Raw genomic sequence first — 23,804 nt, forward strand, 5'->3', positions numbered from 1 at the left:
CATAGGATGTTTTTGCATGTATGGAAACTTGTACAAAGAGTATCATATGGTTTGTTCTCTGTTGGGTCTGCCATGGAGTTGCATGTAGTTGAAGATCATTTATTCTTGTTGATATAAAATACAGCACAGTGTCCATCATTCTCCTGTCGATGGACATCAGGACTTTCCAGTCTGGGGCTATTATGAGTAAAGCTGCTATGAAAATTCTGATACGTGGGTATGTGCATTTTTAATTCAGGAAAATTGTCAAATTGCCCTCCAAACATGCTTTTGTGTCCATTTACCCCGTGAACAGTGAACTGCAAAGCCAGTCCCCTCTCCCTTCACTAATACTGAACCATCTGGAATTTTTGACCTCTACCAAGCTCAGTGGAAAAAATGAGAACTCATAACAGTAGATTGCATTTCTTTGGTGGGGTTTCCTTGAGAGTTTTTCATGTATTTGAAAGCCATCGTGATTTCGGTTTCTGTGAACTTTGAAGGAATTTTAAATGACAGTACAGGAACTTGAGCGTGTTTGTACACTGAAGTGAAGGGCTCAGAGGAGGAAAACGAGTGACGCAAGAGGGAGAGGGAAGGGAAGGAGGTTGGGGAGTGGTGTCAGGGGAGGGCTGGGAGAGCACTTAACAGGGAGGCCGGCCCTGGGCAGGAGGAAGGACCTGCTTCATCAGAGAACAGGGGAAGGAAGAGAAGGTGGCTGGGGAGTCAGGAAGATTCTGGGATGCAGAGGAGAGACGGCCAGGGTGATGACCTGTGATCTACCTTCTTGGTGACGTTAGGAGCCATCTGCTGGGGAGGGGGCCCTAGTGAGATGAGAAGGGTTTGGAACAGACTCAGCGGGAAACGTGTTAAGGACTTGGCCAGGGAGAGCGACAGCAGTTGCCCACTGCACTGAGGACCCAGTTAGGATGCTGGAGTGACCCTGGACAGAGTATTGGGTTGGTGTCCGAGCTCCTGGTATTAAAGTGCTGGATCACCTGGGCAGGTCTCTTTGTCATCTTTGAGCCTGTTTCCTGACCTGCAAAATAATCAGTCGTGAATTGTGATCAAGTTAGCTTTCAAGGTTTTGTTATGAATGAGAAAAATAAGGGCAAAGAATACATTTCTTCCTATAGTTAAGCCCAGTTTGCAGACCCTCACTTACTCAGAGATTGTATCCTCCTAATTTTTTCTTGTTACAGTGTCACGTCTTTTAGGAAGCAATGGTGATAGCAGATGGTACATCATACTCTAAGTTGTGAGAACAAAACACTGGCAACCCTATGGCAGCCCCTCAAACTTGTCCTGAAATTTTATGGTCAGTGAAATGCCCAAATCTGGGAATCTCTGTACTAGATGTTTTCGGAGGTCCATTCCATCTTGGATAACCGTGGTTCCACAAGGGTCGTTCCCTTTCCACGTTGAACTTGGAGGAGCTGATTTCAAGGCCTAGTCATAAACAGATGGTTGGCGTGACTCCACTTCACTCTGCCTGGGCCTGGCAGCTGCCGAGAGGCAGGGACCCACAGCGGGCAGGCAGGCTCTTTCCTCTGACCCTCAGCATCCCCTCTCCAGGTGGCACGCTGGCCAGCCGGGGTTTTGCCAGCTCTTGAGTGTTTCAGCCTTTGGCCAGAGCCCAGCTGTGGAGCTAAGAGGAACAAAGCGAGTCTAGAGGCTGCCTTCCCTGCCCCGACTGCTGCCAGGGTGGGCGGGAGGGCCAGGGAGAGCTGGCTTGGGAGGGGAGAGCTGGCTGCTGGCAAGGCCTGGGTCCGGCCCATCCTTCCTGCCTTTCTCTTTCGCTGGGCTGAGCTCACTGTCTGGAAGCCACACAAGGACCGGAACATGATGTAAACTGACTAGCTGCTTGACCAGCAGGCTGGTTGACTAAACGACCTAATCAATGATTGATTAGTGGATGGATTAATGAATCACCGACCCACCAACCCCCCTGTTGGATGATTGATCCACCAACCTGACAGCAGGCATCCGTCACTCCTAACACCCTCAGTTTCTTCATCTGTAAAATGGGGTAGTAACTGAGGACTAGAGAGATGAAGCAGCCCTGGCTGGCACAGGTGGAGCCAGGCTCCATCTCTCAGACCCACGTCCAGTGCGTCTTTCTCCCAACCATCTCCTCCTGGAAAACAGGCACTAAGAGCACGTGTGAGTCCTGTGAGTGGACCTGGGTGGTGGCGGGGGCCTTGGCAGCTCCCACGAGACACAAAGGGGAAGGTCAGCTCCTCCCTCTACACACAGACACACAGACACACAGACACACACAGACACACACAACTTCATGGCGGCTGCGGCTGCCTCGTGGCTGCCGTGCTCTGCCTTCTCTCTGTGTTCCCAGGCCAGGGCACGACCTCTCTGTGTATTGCATCTTCAGACCTTCTAAGAGGGAGAACCAGGCTGTGTGTATGTCAGGTCCCCAGGCCCGGGGTAGAGGGGCCTCCAACTTGCAACATTTGCCAAAGGAAAGCTTGGGGTGCGGACGTGGGCGTAGTGGGTCCCTGGAGGCTTCTCGGAGGGGATGGGTGCTCAGTGGGGCCTTGAGAGCCTGGGCAGGACAGCCTGTGGTGCTGTGGGGAAGGAGAGCCCTGCTGTGTGCTTGGTGCTAGGGGACCACGGAGGGACCAGACCAGCCCCTCCCCTTTGGTCCCACCATTCGGCAGGAGAGACTGACTACAAACGAGGGAATGTGCTGTCCACAGCGGCCACACTGGAGGCGCAGGTGCGGGGGGAGCAGAGGGGACCTGACTCCCTCTGCCTGCGGAGCTGGCGGGAGGGCCGTCTGGGACCATTTCTGCAGGAGATGTCATTGGAGCTGGTGTTAAGGGACAAGTGGGAGGTAACCGTCCAGGGAGCGGAGGTGACATTTCAGTGTTGACGACACACCTCATTCACCTGTGCCTAGGCAGCGGGTGCCCGATAGGTGGAAATAAGCCTGGGGAGAGACCTGGGATGAGAGCAGCCAGTCCAGCGGTTCTCACACTTGAGCAGCATTAGAACCCCCTGCAGGCTGCGTCAAAACAGACTGCTAGGTCCAGCCCGGCGCGTCTGACACAGCAGGTCTCCAAGGGGGTCAGAGAGTTTTCATTTCTAACACGTTCCCAGATGGCGTTGCTGCCACCGGTCCAGGGAGCAAGCTGCGAGAAGTACTCATCTAGTCCGTCCTCCTCTTTTTGTGGGAAGAGAAACAGACCCAGAGGAGGGGAACGACTCATCCAAATCACTCTCAAACGACCAGAACCCACGCCTCCAGGCTCAGTGCCCTCCACCACATTGTGAGGCCCCCTGGAGGACACGCCAGGGCCACTGTCCTGAGAACAGCCCCAGAAGCAAGCCCTCAGAGGCCAGTGCGGTGTTGGGCAACAGCACAAAGTACCTGCTGGCCTAGGCGGCAGCCTTCCAAGTGTCCGCGTGGCCGCCCAGGCTGTCCGCCTGGCCAATGGCCTGTACCTGGAGGTGCTGCCAGCCCGGCTTCCCCAGTGACCCAGTGCAGTGCTGGCACCAGCCCAGGCGGGCAGCAGGGCCAGCGGGCGGCAGCTCGAGGTGCTGGCAGAGTGGCCGGTGAAGCGTCTCACAGGGGGACTTGCACGGGCCCTGCAGGGCCTGAGCTGGGACCTGCCGGGACGCCAGCTCCTCACGCCTGGCCTCTGGGGAGCGCCAGGCCAAGCCTTGGTTGGGCTGCATTGCCCCAGTGGTCCCAAGCTGGCCTGACTCAGCATAGGAATGGATTTTAAACCCTCGAAGGAGGTACCAGCTCCCAGCTCAGAGCTCAGCACAGCAGAACCAGGGGGCATCGCCCCGCTTCCCTCGGGTGGGCTGGTCCTGCTGCCCGCTGCTTCCCGGGTACCAGGGGCTTCTGGGTGATGCCTTGCTCGCCGGCTCCCTCTCTGCCCTGAAGCCCCTCGTCTTCCCAATGAAGCCCCCGTCCCAGGTGCAGTCAGTGCCCCTCCCTCCTCGGTGTCCCCGTGCGGCATCTCTACAGTGACATTTGTTATATTTACCATTTGTTTATTTACCCTTCTGTCTCTACCCTCAACTGGGAGCTGTGACCTCAGAGCAGGCCCGTGTTGACTGGGCCAAGAAATGAGTGAACTGCTTAGCCAGGATGAGTTTAGAAAATGCCTCATGCCCTGATTTGTCCGGAGCCCCTGCCTGGACACCCTTCTGGCTCCGTGTCACTCATGGATCCCCGCTGGGTCCCTCGGGTCACTCGCTAGGCTGCCACCCCATCGTGGGCTCTGAGAGAGGTAGTTTGCTCGGGCTCACGATTTGGGAGCCATCTTCACTGCCCTTCTCTCTCCCTCCTGCCGGGCAGGGACGCTGAGAGGTGGGAACCTCCTTGCCAGGAGCGACGCCTCTGCTGGTGCCGCCACCCCGGGGGCCTCGCGGAGACTTGGGGCAGTAAGCCAGCAGGACCTGGCCCCTGTGCTTAGCTCCCCCAAGCGGGTGTGGACAACAGCAGCTCCGGCTTTTGCTCTTTCTGTTGCAAGGCAAGCAAGTTGATGATGAAGCCCGGCACTCTGCCGGCCACCAGGGAGAGATAGGTGTGACACAGTTCCTGGCCTCACGGACTCTGCTCACTACCTGTGTGACCTTAGGCAGGCTGCTTAGCCTCTCTGAGCCCCAGTTTCCTCTTCTGTAAAATGGGGATGGTAATAACATCTACTTACGGGAATGTTGTGGGGATTAAATGAGATGATGCTCACACAAATACTGAGAGGTGCCTGCCGCATAACTACTCGTAAATGATGACTAGGAAAGCTGTCCAGTGATAGGGAGGCTCACAAGGAAAGCAGTGATAACGGTATAGTTTGGTAAGTGCAACGAGAGCGGAAAGCACAGCAGGCTGTGGAAATATGGGGGGTGGGGAGCTGTCTTAGCCACTCAGCTCAACTGGAAGGAGGAGACCTAATGAAGATCTTAAAGCGGAGATCATTAAAATGCATTGTAAGTAAGCAAATGGCAGAGAAGAGACAATTCTCCCCCAAGAAGAATCCCAAATGACATGCAGAGATAACCCCCTCCAGGGACTGGAGCCTAAATCTTCTCCCCCAGAGTAGGAACTGGATGTAGTGACTCACTTCTAACACATACAGTATGGAAAGGGCAATAGAAACTTCACAGTGGAGAGAGCGGGCAGACATGATCAGGTGACGGGGGCTAACCTCACTGTGATAAGTCGTATTGACATTACAGGCCCCCGAGGTGAGGCGAGGAGGCCACTTCCCGTCTGTGTCATTCTTTCCTTGATTCCACAACCCCAGTCTAACCATGAGCATCCTCAGACAAACTCTGATTGAAAGATGCTCTACAAAATGCTTCACCAGGACCCTTCAAAACGGGTCAAGGAGAGACGGGGGACCATCACAGATCGGAGGAGACTAGGGGGACACGAGGACTAAATGCACCACGAAATCCAGGATGGGATCCGGAAGTAATGAAAGGGCATTTGTGGGCAAACCGGTGAAATCTGAATAAAGTCTGCGGTTTAGTCTGTCGTGTTGTCCCGATGTTGATTTCTTCATTCTGACAAATGAACCACGGTTATGTAAGACGCTAACCTTAGCGGAAGCTGGGTGGAGGGCGTACCGGCACTCTCTGTACTATCTGCAGGTTTTCAGTAAATCTAAAATTATTACAGAGTAAGAAAAATTTTTAAAAATAATTCACTGTAAGAGATGAATCAGAGCAGGTTTTCCAGATAGCACAGGTGTGTGTGCACCTGTGCACGTGTAGATAAGGGAGCAGTACATACCTGGCCAAGCGGGCCAGAGGGCAAAGCATGGAGTTTTGGGGAACTGTGAGTGTGGCTGGATCCGAGAGGGAGGGAGTCCTGGGAGGCTGGAGGAAGGCGGGGGCCGCTGCGGGGGGCCTCTGTCAACCACCCTGAGGAACCTGGGTTTCCAGGAAAGGGGATGCACCACGCAGAGCTGACACCCCAATTCTTAGCGAGACCGACGCCTGTTTTGCCCAACAGCAATCTCCATCCACAGTACTGTCCGTGGCTGTTCCCAGACCCTCAGCGCTCCCGAGCCCCCCTGTTCCTTATGACTCAGCTAGAATAGCTTCAAGTGCTCACGTGCAGCCCTCATCCAGCTGGAAATCTGCATCCTTTCCAGTATCACCAGGGATCCCCCGAGGGCTCCATCTCTCCCAGGCACCTCTGGCTCTCAGACCTGTTTGTACCAATTTCTCCTCCTCTTCTCATCTCTTGGTCACGGACTCCCCTTGGACAAGCCCCTGTCCATCACGGCCAAGTGTGTGGATGCCTTGAGCGAAGGTCACGCTGAAGGAGGGGGGATAAACAATGACAACATGAAACGGAACATCCCTGTTACAAAAGCCCAAGTCCTCTGTCCTCCAGGGATTGATCTCCACGTGCCGTGCCCCCCTCTTCTCTCATCCCCGGCTCCCTCAACCCCACTCCGTTAACTCCGTCCCACCCCCAACCCAGAGTGGTCAGGCCTTGGGGACTCTCTCTCCACAACCAGTGACCCACGCGTAGGTGGCTCTCCTCCAAGAACAGCTCTGCAGCCAGCTCTGGGACTGGCCGTGTTTTCTCCCTCTGCACCGATAGTGAATGGGAATATGTGTTAGGATTGTGATAAATGCAGGGATGCCCTGAAAGGGACGAGCTCCCCAACCTGAGATGTGCCCAAGCCAGAAAGGGCAGAAATCCATCAGGGCTGTGGAGTGATTCCTGCCGAGGGTACGCTGGCTGCTGGGGCCCCAGGGCCAGTCCTGAGATTCTGGGGGCTTGGGCAGCTCCTCCCAGGACCCCACAGTATCACAGGCCTCCAGACTGTGTGACCGCACCTGGCGGCCCATTCTCATATAGAGCGTTAGCCTTCTCACCAGGAAGTCCCTCCTCAGCCCTTGCCTGAGTTGGCCGTGCTATCTGTCATTAGCTAGGTACCACAAGTCCCGGGGATGCAGTTTTAGCTTGATACCCCCATTCCAGCATATATACCAACCCGATAAATGCAGAGCCTGCCAGGGAATCATTCTGAAGCTCATGGCCCCTCATCAGGCGTCTACCAAGATGGCAGCCCCACAGGCTGGCCGAGGGTCCGGGAGAAAGACTCAAATTCCTCGTCTTTGGCAAATGCCCTCCGTCTTCTCTCGCCCGTATTCATCAGCAGCATTGCTTCCCAATCCTCTCTGGTGCTGGGAAGCCGCTTTGACTGGCTCAGGCAGGGGTTGACTCCCAGGGAAGGGAGCCTCAGCAGGAAGTCCTCACTCATCACACCAGCCGCCCTCCAGCGCCTTCCTCGCACTCCCACTTCCGGACTGCGTGCAGCACGCCGGCCTGCTCTTTGCCTTCCGGGCTCCTTTAACGGGGCTTCCTGGGGCCTCGGGCCCTGCAGGCGACTGGACGCCCCGGCACTTGGGCTCAGGAGGAGGCTTGAGGAGCCGTGGTAGCTGCCAGGTGACGAGGCACCTCACCTTCTGCGGGAAGACGGCTTCCCAGGGGCAGGTCCCCCAGCCTGGACAGCGATTACGGACCCAGGGAGGCTTGACTCTCTCCCAGTGGGAACCTCTGACCTCTGATTTGTCTGATCTCAAGGCCTGACCCCAGATCTCGGGCCACCTGAGTTAAGAGCCGGCACACATGAGCCGTCATGATGCTCCCTTACACACACATTTACAGAGCACTTTTCCCTCCATTTTCTCCTGTGGTCACCCGGGCGGGGACCATTACCTTCATAGGAGGTCAGTTTCTTCAACTCTAAAATGGGTGCAATCATACCTCCTTAGCGGGGTTGTGTTAATAATTGGAGGTGAGGGGCTTCCCCGGTGGCGCAGTGGTTGAGAGTCCGCCTGCCCATGCAGGGCACACGGGTTCGCGCCCCGGTCCGGGAGGATCCCACGTGCCGTGGAGCTGCTGGGCCCGTGGGCTATGGCCGCTAAGCCTGCGTATCCGGAGCCTGTGCTCTGCGGTGGGAGGGGCCACAGCAGTGAGAGGCCCGCGTACAGCAAAAAAAAAAAAAAAAAAAAGAAGAATTGCAGGTGATATTCCACAAAACATGGCCCTTATAGGCGGTCAAATTATCCCCATCCCGAGCAGGTAATTTTTTTGGCTTGCCTGGGCCCAGGCTTGCCCTCATGTCAGAACCAGCTTGTGAGTTTGGGGGTGGGAGAGCTTCTTATTCTATGCCTGAGGGAGAAGGGGGCAGCTGGGAACCTCACACTGGGACGGCACCCATCACCCCGGATGTGGGACCCCCAGGAACCGTGGCAGGGACAGGGGCTAGAGTCCCACAGGGCCGGGGGAAGCACCTCCGGAACGCTGGTGTAGGAAACAAAACCACTGAGTTTGCACCGCCTGGCTGGTGGGCCGGCCTCAGCTGGGGTGGTCCCAGGGCACGCTCAGAGGGCACCCCATCCTGCAGCCAGGCCCTCGAGCATTTTCGGACACACACACTTTGCTGCTCAGCCTTTTCAGAGCGGGGCTTGGAGACCCTTCAGTCTCCCCACCTTCTGGCTTCCTGGTTCACAGAGCTCTGGCCGGCGAAAGAAGGGAGGGACGAGGGTGTCACAGGCCCAGCACATGCTTCGGGGTGGAGGCACATGGGAAGGGGTGCTGGAAGCTCCTGGTCCCACAGGGCCCACTGAGGGCTTTGTCTGGTACCCCGAGAGCAGGAAATGCCCCACCCTGGGGAAGATCTCTCCCCAGCCTGTGGGTGGGCCTGGCCTGCTTCCCCTGCAGAGGGACACACCCAGGCTGTTGGCCGCCACTGGGGAGGGGCGGCAGTGGTCATGGTGAGGCAGGCTCCTTTTGGCCTCAGCCTCAGTTTCCCCTTCTTGGGTATGAGAGGACCTTGCTGGTATGGTGGTAACGGACCGGCAGAAGCACAGATCAAAGAGCCCAACCAGGCTCTCTGGGTTCCAGCAAACGTCAGCTGGGCTGCAGACGCCATGGCAGTTCAGATCAGGGATTGGGGTTGGGGCGCATTTGTTCCCAAGCCTGCCCCATTCATGTGTAGGTCCCACTCCTCATTTAGAGGGCACGAAAGGGTTAAATGACCGTCACCCCCATCCAGAAAGTGGATGTGTTATTCACTAATTCATTTCAGCAGACCCTTCCTGATGGCCAGCCCTGAGCTGGTCCCAGGTTCCAGAGACTGAGCCTTTCCTGCCCTCCCAGAGTCCACAGTCTGGGGCATGATGGAGATTGGGGGGACACATAGGTGACCAGTCACTGAGGTCTGGGCCAGAGGAACTGCACGGGGAAGGGGGAGCCCAGGGTAGATGGGCACTTCATCCTAGGGTCAGAACCCTGCCTCATGGCCATATTTGAGCTGAGCTTCAAGGAGGAAAGAAAAAAGGAAGAGTAAAGGAGTGTGTGTGTGTGTGTGTGTGTGTGTGTGTGTGTGTGTGTGTGTGTTTGTGTGTGGATCATGAAAGCCTGGAACATGAGGGGCTGGGGGGAACTGGTCTCCGGTTCCCACACACAGACAGGTGGCAGTTGGGAACTCATTTGAAAGACCAGATTATCAAGGGCCTTGCAGGCTATGCTAAAGGGTTTGCATTTTATTCTGAGAGCGGAGAGCAGGCATTGATAGGACTTACAGGAACAGGCAATCCCATTTGCATTTTAGGACCATGCCTCTCACTATGGTGTGGAGAGCAGGCTGACAGGTGCAAGGCTGGGAGCTGGGGGTCCCATCTGTGGCCACTGCAGTCGTTCCCTGCTGCAGAGAAAAAATGCGGGTGTTTTAGTTTTCTATGCTGAGTGACAAATTACCACAAACTTGGAGGCTTAAAACAACACACATTTTTTTTTTTTTTTTTTTGCGGTACGCGGGCCTCTCACTGTTGTGGCCTCTCCTGTTGTGGAGCACAGGCTCCGGATGCGCAGGCTCAGCGGCCATGGCTCACGGGGCCCAGCCGCTCCGAGGCATGTGGGGTCTTCCCAGACCGGGGCGCGAACCCGTGTCCACTGCATCAGCAGGCGGACTCTCAACCACTGCGCCACCAGGGAAGCACAACACACATTTTTTTAAAATCTCAGTTTCCATGAGATAATAAAAGAGGAGTCTGGACACAGCTTAGCTGGGGCTTCTGCTCTTCGGGGTCTCGTTAATCTGCAGTCAAGGCGGCATCTGGGCTGTGTTCTCATGTGGAGGCTCAACTGGGGCAGAACCTGCTTCTATGGTCTCTCAGGTTGTTGGCAGAATTCCTTCCCTTGTGGCTCCGTGATTGAGGGCCAGACTTCCTACTGGCTGTCAGCTTAGGTCCTGGAGGCTGCACTTAGGTGCTGGAGGCCGTGCTTAGGTCCTGGAGGCCATGCTCAGGTCCTGGAGGCCGCCTACATTTCCCTGCCACAGGCAGCACAGCATGGCAGCCCTTTCTTCCACGCCGGCAGGAGAGACACTCTCTCTGGTCAGCCAAGACAGAGTCTTCTATGGGGGCTGGGGCGGGAATGTAGTCATCAGAGTGACCTCATCTTTGGCATATCCCACTGGCTAGAAGCAAGCCATGGGTCCTACACATGCTCAAGGAGAGGGGCTTAAACAGGGCATAAGGCCAGTGTGAGAGATCATGCGGGCCATCTTAGAACTCTGCTGCCTCAGGGGCCTCCTTCTGTTTACTTGTATTCACAGCCTTCAGTACCTATGGAAACCTAAAAAGAAGATTTTATATCCAAACCCACGCACCTAGCTGGCCCTCTTGGCTGGTCAGGGGCCTGGAGCTCTCCTCCCTCCCCACAAATATCCTGGGGAGTTTACAGGCTGCAATGCAGTTGCACAAAGCTCTTTCTCTCACATGTCTGCTCCTCTCCAGGAATTTACCTGAGGGTTGAAAGGCCTCATCAGAAAAATGTGACCAAGATCTGACCAGCCCCTCTCCCACCAAGTGGCAACAACAGCCAATCATAATTCTGCATTCCTCAGGACACAGTGATTGGTTAAAGGGTAGTATGTGGCATAAGCCAGACCAATAAGTCTTTTTCTGGGACTTGGGCTGGGGCTGGTAGGAATCACCGTTCCTTCCTCTCCAGGGTGGCTATGAGGATGTGCTGGGGCCATAGAACTACCCCTGTGCAGGGAGTCTGTCAGCAGCAGGAGAGATGGGCCAAAACAGACGGAGAAGCAGAGATGACCTAATTAGTGCCCTGATGACTCATTTGAGGCCTGGATGTCAGCAGACTTCCTAACTGTGTAAGCAGGTAAATTCCCCCTCCTTTTCTTTTTTCCTTTAGTTGAGTTGGGATTTCTGACTCTTGTAACTGAAAAAGTGTCCCAGAATTAAATCTCTTAAATTTCCCAGTGCGTATCCCTCGCTGCGGTCCAGCTGGGGGCAGGGGGAGCTGGGCTTGGAGCCTTCTCTGAAGAACTTCCCAAAAGACAGCAGCAGGCTAGTGACATGAGGGTGGTTTCACCGTGGGAAGCCTCTAATACATTGTGGGAAAGGCTGTCAGTCCCTTTAGGAAAGTGTGTGGAGACTGGGACCATGCTCTTCAGATATCTTTTTGAAAAAACCAACTTTAAGGTGTAATTTCTGCTCAAGGGGCTACATCCATTTAAAGTGTACAGTTCGGTGAGTATGTATTCAAGACACAACATTTCACCACCCCCAAACTTTCCTGTCCACCTTTGCAGTGAATTTCTCCCTTTGTCTGGGCCACTGGCAACCAGTGGTCCGCCTTTTGTCACGATAGAAATTCATGGAAATGGAAACGCACAGCATGTATTCTTTTACATCTGGTTCCTTTTGCTTAGCACAATGTTTCTGATATTCAACCATGTTGGTGAATATACTGATATTAGTAATTTGGGCTTTTTTGTTTTCTGCTGAATAGTACACCATTGTATGGACGTACCATATTTTATTTATCCATTCACATTTGGGTTGTTTCCAGTTTTGGGTGTTTAGGAATAAAGCTGCTGTGAATATCACGTTCAAGTCATTGTGTGGATGTATGCTTTCATTTCTCTTGGGTAAAACCTAGGCACGGAATCGCTGGGCCATATGGTAAATGTGTTTAACTTTATAGGGTTCTGCCCAACTGTGTTTCCAAATGGTTCCGCCTTTTTACACTCCCAACAGCATCGTGTGAGAGCCTCAATTGCTCCACAACTTCACCAACCTGTGATATTGTCCGGCTTTTTAATTCTGGCTGTCCAGAGGGACTGAAGTCACGTACTAGTGTGGTTTTCATGGGTATTTCCTGGTGACTAGCGATGCTGAGCATTTCTTCATATGTTTATCGGCCCTTTGTACATCTTCTTTCGTGAGGTGTCTGGTTGAATCTTTGGCCAGTTTGTGTTTGTTGGGTTTCAGGACCATATTTTCAATGTCAAAGCCACCTTCTGTGTGTTTCCATGCTGAGGAGACTTGACGCACCGATTGTGTCTATGTGTGTCCTCAAGTGTGGACACACACGTGCACACACACCTCAATTCTTTTCAACAGTGTGAGAGGAGTCTGACTTCCATTTCAGCCTCATTTCCGCTGTGCCGTGAGAGGACACGCAAAGGGCAGGTAAGATGTCCTCCTTTTTATGGTTGGAGAACCCGATGCCAGACAGACCAAGGTCACGACATCAGTGGCACAAACCTGAGTTTCTGAGCTTTAGGGCAATGACCCTCTGAGACACCTTCTGTGGCCTCCTTCAGAGAAGCCTTGCCACTGTCCAGGTTCTTGAAATTCAAATCCACGCCCTGCAACTATTCTCAATGTTAACCAGACATCAGGGTGGAAGGAGGGACCCACATCCCTCCTCTTCACCCCAATGTCTCTGTCTGCCCCCAAACTACCCAGGTGGCGTCTTTGCTGCTTTTCTACCTCTGATCTCAGCACCCAGCAGAGGCCTTTCCCATCAGCACTTGCTGCAAGCCCTCCCCTTCCCCTCCCTGCTCCAGGTTCAAGTCCTCCCTGACGCCCTCTGAGTGTCGCCCTCTGCCCACCTGCAGCTTGGAGGGCTGGACCTGGCTCCTTCCCCGCTGGCCTCCGTCCACACCCAACGAGTAGTGCAGGGTCAGCCTTGCACCTGTACGTCCCTCTCAGCGTCCCCTTTCTTCCCTCCAGTCCTCCCACCTCCCAGCTCAAGGAGGTTCAAGATGGCGGCTCTGGGCCAATCGCCGGGGCGCGGGCTGCACCTAGATGTAGCCCGGGAGCCTTTCCCAAGCTCTGGATTCAGAAATCCCGAGCCCTCTCTCGAGGGAGGAGAAAGGATTCAGGGCACAAAGTGTTCATGGAGATAAGGCTTTTCTGCAGCGCCGTCTGCAGCCACAGCACTGGGACTGCAGATCCCCTCGGGTACCCTGGGGGCAGCCCCTGCCTGATGCTCGCCTGTTTCACCCCGCAGCAAGAAGGGGCACCCCTGCCTCGGCTGAGGGGCTGAGACGAAGGTCTTCTGCTATTGAGGGTCACACTCATGGTACAGGATTCTGAGCACCCCTAGTGTATCATGCAGCGTTCCACCAGAGAAGCAGAACCAGTAGGATATGTGTGTGTGTGTGTGTGTGTGTGTGTGTGTGTGTGTAGCTGTACATAGGTATGTATTTGTATATGTGTATATGTATGGATGTGTATGTGTGTGTATATATATATTGCAGAAGCCAATTCCCTGCAATAAATCTCTGTATGTATATATATGATTTCCATATATAATATATATTATATAATATATATTGTATAAGATTACACGTGTATCTGGGGAGAGAGCGAGAGAGAGAGATTTATTACAAGGAACTGACGTGCACATTTGTGAGGGCTGGTTAGGCGGGTCAGAAATCCGTAGCGCGGGCAGCAGGCTGCAGCCTCCTGGGCAGGACCGACGCTGCAGCCATGGGTGGAATTTCTTCTTCACGGAGACCTCAGCTTTGCTATTAAGGCCTTTCGCTGGTTGGATGAGACTCACCCACATTATCGAGGGTGACCTCCTTTACTTAGAGTCACCTGACTGTAGACATGAGCCGTGTGGACAAAACCCCTTCACAGCTACCCCCTAGGTTAGTGTTGACTAAATAACTGGTGATGAGAGCCGGGCCAAGCTGACACGTGACACTAACCATCACACCCAGGGGACGAGAGCTGCTGAGGTCCTGGCGGCAAAGAGCAAGTCTCAGCCCTTGCTGTCCTTGCCTCTCCGCCTTTGGGTTGCTGTGTGCGTGTGCGTGCGCGTGTGTGTGCGCGTGTGGGCCGGTGGGTGGCGGGGGTGTATGGAGCCACAGGGCAGGCTCCCCAGTCCCCAGGGCTTCACTCAGATGCATGCCCTCCGCTCCTACAGGGCTCAGGACTTGGCTGAAGGACTCCCCAGGGGCTGAGCTAAGGGCTGGTGCTCAGACCCATCTCCTCTGGCCGGCCCTTGCCCTGGCCTTAGGGCAACGCCTTAGCCCGGCACACACAGCCTGGCTGCCGCCTCCGCAGGCCTTCACCTGCCCACATCGGAGACGAGGGGCCCCAGTTCTCCTGCCGAGGGCCCTGCTTCCACATGGCAAAGGCGGAGAAGAGGAGGCAGGTGTGTGCGTGACTCCAAATTCTTTCCGCCACCTGCTGCCCTGAAGGTAAGGCTGAGCCCGGAACTCTGAGTGCCTGTGAAAAAAATGCTTCTAGCCACACATGTCACCTGCCTTGAGCTCACTCACCACCGACCTCTGCGGGTTGTCACGTGCTGGAGGGAGGAGAGCTGTGGTGGCCTGAGCCGGCTCGCACCCTGACTCTGCACGTCCCCTCCAGCCCATGTTTAGTGGTGTCACATTGTAGCTTGAAATCAGCCGTGATGAGAATACTGACACCACAGAGATCGGAAAAACACTACAGATGAGCCCCCCACCCTTGCCCAGAGAGCTGCTTGTTAAACACTTACCAGCACAGCACTGGAGAGACCCAGAGGGAAGGCTGGGATGCAGGGCAGGGGTGTTAGTTATCTGTCATCGAGTAAAGCGTCCCCACCCCCCGCGAAAACCGCAGTGGCTTAAAATGACAGTGATTTATTCTTTCTCACGATTCTGCAGGTTGAGGCCGTGGCTACCCCGCTTCCCGAGTTGGCCAGCCTCACTCTGGCAGCTGCATTCAGGCCTTCCTCTCCAGCAGGATGGCCTGACTTCCCTACAGCATGGCGACTGGGTTGCAGGAGCGCAGAGGCTGCCAGGTCTCTCGAGGTCTAGGCCTGGAACTGGCCCAGCTTCACTTTTGGCCCCTTCTGTTGGCCAAATGAGCCACCAGACCTGTCGAGATTCAGTGTGGGACGGACCCAGAAGGTCCTGAACACGGGGAGGTGCGGATCCCTGGGGTGTCAACTGGAGGGGATGAGAAAAGTGGGACTCAGCCATGATGGGGAATCAGGGTTTCTAAAGAGTACACCTCGCAGCGCCCGCCTGGGTCCTGAATGACGTTGCACCAAGCACAAGGCCCGGGGGCTTTGCAGCCACCACCCCACTGGGTGCTCCCAGTAGCCCCGGAGACAGGCGGGACCAGCCCCTGTTTACAGACAAGAGGCTGAGGTTCAGAAAGGTTCAGACACTTGCTCCCGGTCTCTGCTTCTCAGAGGCTGAAGCTGGTCTGGGAGATTGAGGAAGAGCTTCCTGCTCCAGACGCCTCTTAGATGGTGTGATTCTGTGACACTGGGTCTCTGAAGGGGTGACAGCCATTTAGAGGGTCTTCCCTGGACGATAAGAAGAGGAACCTCTCACGGAACAGAGAGCAAACCCTGCTTCCCCCAAGTCAAATATCGTTCTCCCGACTCCTGTCGTTGAGTCCAACTGTTGGCTCAGAGGGGGTTGGCCTCTGCCTCTTGTCCCACCTCCTCACATGCACAGCACAGCAGAGTGAGTGCTGTGACGTGAGGTCCCTGGCTGTGCGGGTCGCGATGGGTGCCTGATGCCCCAACATCCTGGCTTGCCCGTCCACACCACTGGGGCCATAACGCAGAGGAACAGGCATTGTGCCCTTGAAAGCCGCCCGCCCCACCTGGATCTCAGTCTCCCCAGCTTTCAAATGAGATATTGAACTTGCAGATCTCTCAGAGCTGCCCCATCTCCACACCAGGTGTTCGAGCCAGGCTCCAGAGACCCACGTGTCCACCTACACTTGGCCAAGTCTTGGCTCCTGGAGAATCTCTCAGGGCTTTTACCCCTGACTCTGGATAACCCTTCCTTTTTTTTTTACAAAAGTGTGGTTACAATTGGTGCAATAGATGTCACTGGAATCCTGCCCTGTGCTGGGCACTGAGGATAGGAAGGTGGATAGGACATGATTCGTTGGGGAGAAGGCATGAAAGCACATATTACAACATAAGAGAGTAAGTATGGAGGGAGTGTAAGTCTGTACAAAGTCAAATGTAGAAAAGTCATTTGGCAATAGGTATCAGGAACCTCAAAATGTTTATATCTTTTGAGCCAATCATTCCACTCGTGGGAATCTAACTTGAGGGCCTAATCATCAACAGGGGAGAACAAAATGCTTATTGCAGCATTAAGTAGAAATTGAAAATAACCTAAATATTCAGCAACAGAGAACAGCTTAATTGGACCATGTCACAAACATTTAACGAAATATTTCACAGCCGTCAAAAATGGATGTTACAGGGCTTCCCTGGTGGCACAGTGGAGAGCCCGCCTGCCGATGCAGGGGACACGGGTTCGTGCCCCAGTCCGGGAGGATCCCACATGCCGCGGGGTGGCTGGGCCCGTGAGCCGTGGCCGCTGAGCCTGCGTGTCCGGAGCCTGCACGTCCGGAGCCTGTGCTCCGCGACGGGAGAGGCCACAACAGTGAGAGGCCTGCGTACCGCAAAAAAAAAACAAAAACAAAAAAACAGTATGTTACAAAGAATTTTCAGAAAATGCTATTTTGAAATGACCTCAACTGGAAAATGCAAAACAGAATTGAGGAGCCAAGGTTTGAGCTACGTTTAGGAGAAGAGAAAAAGAGAATTCAAAAAGAAGAAACTTACTAGAACACTAACAGTGATCACATTTGGGTAATGGGATGATTTAATGGGTGATTTTAAAAACTATTTTCTTTATTTCCCAACTATCTTTAAGTTTAATTTTCCCCAGTTTTATTGAGATACAGTTGACATCCAACCATCTTTTAAAGCTCAATTCAAAAGGAATCTCCTCCGTGAAGCCTTCCATAATTCCCCCAGGAACAGGTGATCTCTCTAACCCCCCGAGAATTTGTTGTGCCTCTCTGCTGGCATCTAGCATCTGTGCAGTTCTCACGTCTGTCTTCACCCAGGCTGAACTTCTCAGGGATGTGGTTGTGTAGCCCACATCTCTGGGTCCCAGTGCCTGGCTCCAGGCCTGTCCACACTGTGTACTTACTGGCCATCTTGATCTACTTGGGTTCTGGCTGGCTCTAATGCCTGAGGTCCTCTTTCTTTTGCTTCTGAGGACTCCTTTTCAATATTAACATTTTTATGGCAACTGTATCATCTATCAGTGGGAAAATACATAAGGACAAAAAGTATTGCCTGCTTGCCCCATGAATTCACCAGGGCTCCTTATTGGCTGACTTTTCTCCTGGTTATGATTCACATTTCCCTGCCTTATCACATGTCTAATCATTTTTGGTTGGATGCTGGACATTGTGAACTACATTGCTGAGAGTCTGAATTGTGTTGTCTTCCTTTAAAGATTACCGAGCTTTGTTTTAGCAGCTAGTTACATTTTTTTGCAAGTTAGTTTTATCCTGTCAAGGCTTGTTTTCAGGCTTTTAGTCTAGAGCAGCCCTTACTCCAGGGCTAGTGTCTTTCTACACTGAAAGTGCTGTTTTTTCACCAGGAGCCGGAGGAGGGTGAGAAGATGACAGTCAAAGGGCACAGGGAATGTTTTTGGGTGACAGAAGTGTTTTATATCTTGATTGTAGTGTGATTACATGCCTGTATGCATTTGCCAAAACTCAGAACTGTACACCTAAAAGTGGTGAATTATACTATATGTAAATGATACCGCACTAACCTAAATTTTAAAAGATGGTCGCTTTTCTGAGGTCACCACTGGATACCTAGTGTGTTTGGCAAGCTTATCACTCTGACGTCCCCATTACAGGGTGTCTTCTGGAGTCTCCCTCCACTTACCGCTCCCAGGAGGCTCTTTGACAGCTGCCCGGCACCTGTGCAGCTTAGCATTTGCTCAAAAACTCAAGGGGACTCCCACGCAACCTTCTGGGGCTCCTCCTATGCATAATTCTTGGCTGAAGTCTCTTCTCTGTTCTTCTGAGACCCCATAAATTCTAGCCACCTCAGCTGCCCTGAACTCTAGCCTCTGTTGTCTCTGTCTGGTGAGACCACCACTCTCTGGGCCTCACTTCCTGTGTGTGGTATAGAAAGTGCCTGGGCTGGCTCCAGGCAAGTGCCCTCATGTGTGTCCTTCTCTGGGGACCACTGTCCTGCAGCGTCATCCAGTGCATGAAAACAGTTGCTTCATATAGTCTGCCCAGTTTTCTAGTTGTTTATGGTGGGAAGGTAAGTCTGATACCTGTTACCTCTTATGGCTGGAGCCGGAAAAGAGTAGTACTCTCTTTTTTTTTTTTTAAAGTTACTCATTTATCTGTTTATTGGCCGTGTTGGGTCTTCACTGCTGCACGCGGGCTTTCTCTAGTTGCAGCGAACAGGGGCTGCTCTTCGTTGTGGTGCGCGGGCTTCTCTTGCTGCGGAGCACGGGCTCTAGGTGTGCGGGCTTCAGTAGTCGTGGCACATGGGCTCAGTAGTTGTGGCTCACGGACTCTAGAGCGCAGGCTCAGTAGTTGCGGCACACAGGCTTAGCTGCTCCGCAGCATGTGGGATCTTCCTGGACCAGGGCTCGAACCCGTGTCCCCTGCCTTGGCAGGCGGATTCTTAACCACTGTGCCACCAGGGAGGCCCGAGTAGTACTCTTTACATTTAGAATTTGGGTTTCTGTTTTTTTTTTTTTTTTTGGCGGTACGCGGGCCTCTCACTGCTGTGGCCTCTCCCGTTGCGGAGCACAGGCTCCGGACGCGCAGGCTCAGCGGCCATGGCTCATGGGCCCAGCCGCTCCGTGGCATGTGGGATCTTCCCGGACCGGGGCGTGAACCCATGTCCCCTGCATCAGCAGGTGAACTCTCAACCACTGCGCCACCAGGAAAGCCCTGGGTTTCTGTTTTATTCCTCACCAGTGCACATGCATATGCTCCCCACTCTATGCTCCATGAACGATCCAGAATGTCCCATGCTCGTCCCCTCCGCCCAGAACGCTGACCCTCCCCCCACCACACACATTTACTCATCCTTCAGCTTCTGTTGAGATGCCCCGGGCCAGGGCACATCAGTGTGCTCCTGTGTCTCCCTGTGCACCCCGGTAACATCTTGTTTGCCTCCCCCATAGCCTGAGAGGCCTGAAAGCAGGTTCGACCACCTTGGTCCCTGCTACATTCTTATGTGCTGGGCCTGTTCAGCGTCTGTTGAGCAAAGGCGTGAGGCAGCCCAACACGTGCACACCCCCCCCCAACATGAGTGCAAACACACACGCGTGCTCACACGCACGTGATTCGCGCAGTCTCCAGGCCCTGCCCTGCTGCTCATGGGTGCCCAGGCCCTTGGCCGTGCTTCCCGCCCTGTGTGAGGCGCAGCTCCGTGGGGAATGGCCCAGGCTCCTGGGTCCCTGTGCCCTCAGATCCTTTTGCCATCCGTCCCCTGGGTCCCAGCAACCCCTGGGTCCCAGCAACCGCTGGGGAAGCCAGCCAACCCTCTCAGTGTGGCTCCGTACACAGCCCTTTCTCCCTGAGCAGAGGCCAGGGCACAGTGGGAAGTGCAGAGAGAGGCTGTGCGTTTGCCATTTTGGTTCTTCCAGGAAATCAGAGCCACCTTCCCAGAAGGCCACCCGGCCCTGAGCCTGCCGCCCAGGGCCCTGCTCTGGGGGAGGGATGTCGTGTGCGAGGGCCGCTGCCTGGACAGGCCGGAGGGACTGTCCTGCTGCCTTCCCTCCGATGGGAAGGTTTGTTCAGGTAAAGCTATGTTCCACCAGCTACCAGTCATGGAGCCCCTCTCACGGGTGTCCCCCACCATCTTGTCTGTGTCTGGATTTCATCACAACCTTCACAGCCCTGCCTCTGGCCTTAGTATGTCCTGTCTCTGGTCCAGCTGGACCCAGAATCCTGTCTCTGTAGCCCAGAGCGGGTTTGCAGCTCCCCTGCTCAAAGCCCCTCAGTGGCTCCGCCTCCCTCCGGGCCAGTTCCAAACACACACAGCAGCAGAGTGAGAAATTCAAGTCCCAGGCCTGGGTCTGCACCCTCGGGGTGTCCTGGGAAGCCACTGGGAAGGTGCCCACATCAGTGGGAGGGGCCCAGGGCCGAGGGGTGGACATGTGCCCAGCCCTTCCCATGGAAGGACACCCTTTAAGGGGGAGGCAGGCGGCTCCGTCACTCTGTCCCTCCAGGTCTGCAGCCTGAGCCCCCGCTTGAGGCACTCCCAGCAAAGCCCGGCTGCTCCGAAGCAGGCCCGGCTCTCTGCCCATGTTCTCCACGTTCTCCTCCCAGGGAGCTCCTGCCCAGCCTGCATGGTCCAGAATCACCGTCACCTCCTCTGCGAAGGCCTCCCAGATCACAGCCTCCAGGCCTCCCCACACAGTTTCTACCTCTCTAGACTCCGGTTAACTCCCCACCTTTCTGAGAGTCCTGGGATGGGGTCATGGGGGATGTGGGTATGTAGGGCCACCCTGCATCCCATCCTTCCAGAAACCCTGCCTCCGGGAAACCCTGGGCAGGAAGTCACAGAGGGGGACGGCTTGTCTTCCGCTGCGGAGGCCCAGGCTCACCTCCCTGCTCTTGCAGTGGCCAGGCCCTGGCAGTGACCTTGGTTTAGCCTTCACCCTGAGCGAGGCCCAGAGGGGAACTGGGGCCCAGTGCAGGGCCCTGCAGCCACCAGTGACGGGGGTGGGTGGAGGACGTGTCCTGGGACGCTGTGGGTGTGGCCTTCGCTGTGGTTCTTTCCTGTTTCCCATGCTGGTTTCCCAGCTCTCTAAGTTAGAGTATTTTCCGTTGCTTGCAACCAGGACGCCTGCTGAGATGAACGGAGAAGCCAGAATCCCCGCACCCAGCACTGTGCCCAGGGTAAGGTTAGAGCCCAAGAAAGTTAGCCTCCTCCTCCCTCTGCCTCCAGACTGGCAGGCCACCTGCAGGCAAACCTCCCTGGGGCAGGAACAGAACGGCTGAAAGTGTCCCGGGAAACAGGCTGACTTGGCACAGTTCCCTCAGGAATTCCTGAGCGGCCCCAGGCGGCCCGGCCCACGGCACCTCTTCCCAGAGTCAGAGGCCAGGCCACTGGCAAACCCACCAGGCCACCCACCCTCCACAGGCACACGCATGCGCGCACATCTGTCACGGCCGCGCCTCATCTGCGTAAGGCGGTAGGTGCCACTTGAGACCCTGCCCTCCCAGCACTCTCATTGCAGGGGTGCTCGAGCACCCCCAGTTTCAGGGCTGCCTTCAGTGGGGTTCTCTGACTACGCTGGACCCAGATTTCTCTCCCAGTCTTCTCATCCCTCCAACCCCTTTTGTCCCTTGGGGTTACACACCTCTCCTGTCCCCCCCATGAGGCCTTCATTGATTTGGTCACAGTTCTGTCCTCCCCACTACAGGCCCCTCTCCCAGGCTCACCCACAGCTCTCCGTCCAGAATCTGACAGCATCCTTAGAGAGATGCTCTCTGCAGACGCCCTCTCCAGCACGCTGGTTTTGTCCACACTGGCAAGGTGAACCAAGTACCCCCAGGATGGAGAAGCCCCTGAGCAAATGACGTCAGACTACTTGAGGAAGACGCCAGGCCGGAGAATTCTCTGAGGTGCCTCTGAGACGGATGATGCCTGCTCTGGGCCTCCACTGGGCACCACTCCCCACCCGTGCTCCACGGACTGCCCCCCCACCCTCTCAGGCTGAGCGGATGCCCTCTTTGCCCCACACCCACTCTAGGCTGCTGTGTCCCCCAGCCAGGTACCAATGCCTACCTTGCTCTGCCTCCCCGAAGCTTTGGACCAAATTGTTAGGAAAGGGAGCGAAGAGGAGAGGAGGGGAGGGGAAGAGCTGTGGTTTCTTAACAGGAGGTGGGGGCAGGCGCTTGGAGCCGGGACGGGACGTCCTAACAGCATCCCTGGCTCACAGACTGAGCCAGCTCAGCACCCTCTCCATTTCACACACATCCGCGAAGCTGGTTTTATCACGGCTCCTGTTTTCAAACTGAAGAAACTGAAGCTCAGGAAAGGTTCAGTGACCATGCCGTCGCACAGCAGAGAAGTGCAGCAGCTAGGCATCGGCCCCGTGGGTGTTTCTGTGTGCCTGGGACACCTCTATAAGTACCACTGGATTCCGTTTCTCACCTGTCCCAGGCCCCCAGCTCCGGGTCCTCCTCCCCTCGCACCATGTCCTTTCAAGCTCTAGATAAGAAGGGCTCGCTCAGGGACTGCAGTCACCTCCCTGCAGCCTGGGAGCCCCCAGGGGCTGTCCCTGCAGGGACAGGAAGGCAGGGGGCAGCCCACCCAGGAGCTGGGCAACTGCAGGCAGACCAGAGCTTGCCCGGAGACGCAGGAAGGGTGCAGGCCCGGGGGATGCCACTTCCCAGTTCGCTAAGTCCCCACGACTCTCCCAGGAGCAGGTCCCCGACTCTGGGTGCCCCTGCCCGGCAGTCAGCAAGCAGCGGGGTAGAAGCACTTTCCCAGAGCAGAGGACAAGGGTGAGCAGGGGGAGCACCGACGTCCTCAGGCTTCCATGTGGACGGGGCTCCCTCCCATGATGCTGCCGCCCTCTCCAGATGCCGGGAGTAGCCAAGGTGACCCCCCCACATTCCCGCCCAACCAGGGAGCTGCACGGTGCAGGGTGCAGGGTCGAGGCTGACCCAGCGCCCTCCGGGAAGCAGCTTCTGCCCCTCGTGCAGGCGTGACGGGGGTTGCAACCGAATCCCTCCTGCCTCCCCCAGCCCCGCTCTGTGCTCCAGGGTCCAGGCAGGGTGTGGAGCTGGGGTCACCAGGCCCAGTTTGTCTGGCCCCTGCTTACCTCTCGGTGCCTCTGTTTCCCCATCTGCGCCTCCAGCTGTGGCTCGGGCAGACCTGCGCTCACACCCGGGCCCTGCTGCCCCGTGGTGGCTCTGTGACAAAGCCCCTTGTCCCCGTGTTGTCACGGGCCTGATGGGAAGAGAACAGCTGTCTGCTTCTGTCCTGAGGGCTGTGTCTGTAGTGTGAGGGCTGAGGGAGCCCAGTGGGGCTGGGACCCTGGGCGGGGGAGCCGAGAGCCGGCCTGGGGGAGTGTTCAGGGAACTAAAAGCGGACGACAGAGGCTCGAGCCACAGGGAGGCTCCCAGGCGGAGGACCACCCACAGCGTGGGCAGCGCGAGAAGGTGGGTCACTGAGCCCCGCCCCCAGGGCGGATGCCCACGGGAGCAGGACGTCTGGGGCGGGGGCGGGAAGGAGCCTGACAGTGGTGGGGCGGGCCCTGGGCGGGGCCGGGGCACTGGGCGTGGCCCCAGCCTTGCAGCCAGAGGCCCGGCCCTCTGCGGGGCCAGAGGTCCTCCCCTGCTCCGTCGGGCGGCCTTCAGGCCCGAGCGATGAGAGGGGAGGAGCGGATGGCCTGGGAGGCCCTGTGCCAGCCGCATGTGACTCCTGTCAACTGCAGGGGCCTGGAATCCTACGGAGGCCAGAGCGGGAAGCGGGGGAAAGGTCGGAGCGTCGCTCCAGCGGCGGCCGTGCGCCAGGGCCCGCGGGAGGAGGGCGGCCGGCGGCCAGCTGGGCCTGAGACACCCACGGGCCGGCGCCTGCCTGGCTGCCGGCCGCCCCGGGAAGGCGGCACAAAGCTCGTGGAGGCCCGGCGCGCTCGGTGGGCGGAGGCCCCGCTGCGGCCGCCTCCCCGTCCTGCCCC

At 55.9% G+C, this 23,804-nt stretch overlaps 2 long non-coding RNA genes across 3 annotated transcripts; both read right to left on the reverse strand.

Annotated features, from left to right (window-relative positions):
* Positions 1 to 5,641: 5,641 nt before the first annotated feature.
* Positions 5,642 to 23,378, reverse strand: LOC132531658 (uncharacterized). 2 transcript variants are annotated; one of them, XR_009544162.1, is made up of 5 exons: positions 22,947 to 23,378; positions 22,274 to 22,330; positions 21,905 to 22,133; positions 21,559 to 21,747; positions 5,642 to 6,277 (listed from the first exon to the last, which is right to left on the reverse strand). It is a non-coding gene; the product is annotated as an uncharacterized LOC132531658 (long non-coding RNA). The 2 variants fall into 2 exon arrangements; XR_009544161.1 differs by lacking the exon at positions 22,274 to 22,330.
* Positions 16,307 to 21,057, reverse strand: LOC132531659 (uncharacterized). The gene is made up of 2 exons (XR_009544163.1): positions 20,718 to 21,057; positions 16,307 to 16,721 (listed from the first exon to the last, which is right to left on the reverse strand). It is a non-coding gene; the product is annotated as an uncharacterized LOC132531659 (long non-coding RNA).
* Positions 23,379 to 23,804: the final 426 nt, after the last annotated feature.

This window comes from Lagenorhynchus albirostris, chromosome 13 (assembly GCF_949774975.1).
Source record: "Lagenorhynchus albirostris chromosome 13, mLagAlb1.1, whole genome shotgun sequence".
In the NCBI taxonomy this organism is placed as follows: Eukaryota; Metazoa; Chordata; class Mammalia; order Artiodactyla; family Delphinidae; genus Lagenorhynchus; species Lagenorhynchus albirostris.